A 2,500-nucleotide genomic window follows, 5' to 3' on the forward strand; every position below is an offset into this window, starting at 1 on the left:
TCTTTCATTTCATTTTATGTAAAAAATTCGTTTCATCGAAACATACAAACTGGGAATTTTTTCCCTTCTTTGCGAGCGAGTTGGGCGTGTGTCTTTTAAAGCCGGCTTTTGAAAGCCGGGCACCCGACTGCTCGCCTTCTTTGTCCCTTTTTCTCTTCACCAATTCGTTCCAAAGCTACGATTTTATAATCGAAAGCTGTAATGATCCTTCCGCAGGTTCACCTACGGAAACCTTGTTACGACTTTTACTTCCTCTAAATGATCAAGTTTGGCCATCTTTCCAGCAACATCGGCGCCACCGGTGTTGAGGCGGCGAGCGCCGCGCACCAGTCCGAAGGCCTCACTAAATCATTCAATCGGTAGTAGCGACGGGCGGTGTGTACAAAGGGCAGGGACGTAATCAACGCGAGCTTATGACTCGCGCTTACTGGGAATTCCTCGTTCATGGGAAACAATTGCAAGCCCCAATCCCTAGCACGAAGGAGGTTCAGCGGGTTACCCGGGCCTTTCGGCCAGGGAGGACACGCTGATTCCTTCAGTGTAGCGCGCGTGCGGCCCAGAACATCTAAGGGCATCACAGACCTGTTATTGCTCAATCTCGTGCGGCTAGGAGCCGCCTGTCCCTCTAAGAAGATAGCTACGTCGGAAGCATAATAGATTCCGACGCCTAGTTAGCAGAACCAGACAAATCGCTCCACCAACTAAGAACGGCCATGCACCACCACCCACCGAATCAAGAAAGAGCTCTTATTCTGTCAATCCTACCGGTGTCTGGGCCTGGTGAGGTTTCCCGTGTTGAGTCAAATTAAGCCGCAGGCTCCACTCCTGGTGGGTGCCCTTTCCGTCAATTCCTTTAAGTTTGAGCTTTGCAACCATACTTCCCCCGGAACCCAAGAGCTTGGTTTCCCGGAAGCTGCCCGCCGAGTCATAGAAGGAACTTCGGCGGATGGCTAGCTGGCATCGTTTATGGTTAGAACTAGGGCGGTATCTGATCGCCTTCGAACCTCTAACTTTCGTTCTTGATCAACGAAACCGTTCTTGGCAAATTGCTTTCGCATCGGTTCGTCTTGCGACGATCCAAGAATTTCACCTCTAACGTCGCAATACGAATGCCCCCGTCCGTCCCTATTAATCATTACCTCGAGTTCTGAAAACCAACAAAATGGAACCGAGGTCCTATTCCATTATTCCATGCACACAGTATTCAGGCGACCAACGGCCTGCTTTGAGCACTCTAAATTGTTCAAAGTAAACGTGCCGGCCCACCAAGGCACTCGGTGAAGAGGACCAAAGAAGGATAACGGAGCCTCGCGGACCCCACCGGCAGGACGTCCGGACCGGCCAGTTGAGCACCGACAAGCGGCGAACCGACCGTCCGAGGACACACCTCCGACTACGAGCTTTTTAACCGCAACAACTTTAATATACGCTATTGGAGCTGGAATTACCGCGGCTGCTGGCACCAGACTTGCCCTCCACTAGATCCTCGTTAAAGGATTTAAAGTGTTCTCATTCCGATTACGGGGCCTCGGATGAGTCCCGTATCGTTATTTTTCGTCACTACCTCCCCGTTCCGGGAGTGGGTAATTGCGCGCCTGCTGCCTTCCTTGGATGTGGTAGCCGTTTCTCAGGCTCCCTCTCCGGGATCGAACCCTGATTCCCCGTCCACCCGTTACAACCATGGTAGGCGCAGAACCTACCATCGAAAGTTGATAAGGCAGACATTTGAAAGATGCGTCGCCGGCGCTCAGACCGTGCGATCAGCCAAAAGTTATTCAGAGTCACCAAGGCAACGGACGGAAGACCGACCGATTGGTTTTGTTCTAATAAAAGCACCCCTTCCATCACTGGTCGAGGCACGAGTTTCATGTATTAGCTCTAGAATTACCACAGTTATCCATGTAAGTGTGGGTAAGATCCAAGGAACCATAACTGATTTAATGAGCCATTCGCGGTTTCGCCTTAAAGCGGTTAGTACTGAGACAGGCCATGGCTTAATCTTTGAGACAAGCATATGACTACTGGCAGGATCAACCAGGGAGCTTGCATGGGCTATGTTCCCGGCGGAATCACCCACCGGGACCACGCTTAGCTCGATTTTCTCGCGAGGAGAACGTTCAATTTTCACCGACTCCGAGCCCCACTCGACACCGGGAATCGACCGGGGGTTTCCCGGCAACCCGCATGGCGTCGGTATTTGCCCGAAAATTTATACTTTCGTGTTCCAAATCCAAAAGGGACTAGGTAGAGGTGGGCGAGATCCGAAGAGGACCGAGAACCAACCCCGAATCACTTCCTCGCCATTATGCTGACCGGTTGGACTCGCCAATGCGATACTCCACATATAAGTCAAAATCATTTAAGGGATCCCCTTGGACATTGCTCAGAATGGCGCAATCGCCGGTGTTTTTCGGAGATTCTGGGCAAAAAGACTGGTCCAAAACGCCGATTTTTTGCGGGACTTAGAACATTTTCGACCATTTTCCAAAGATTACGTTCT

The sequence above is a fragment of the Hetaerina americana genome, unplaced genomic scaffold, assembly GCF_022747635.1.
Source record: "Hetaerina americana unplaced genomic scaffold, ioHetAmer1.1.p SCAF_1044, whole genome shotgun sequence".
Classification (NCBI taxonomy): Eukaryota; Metazoa; Arthropoda; class Insecta; order Odonata; family Calopterygidae; genus Hetaerina; species Hetaerina americana.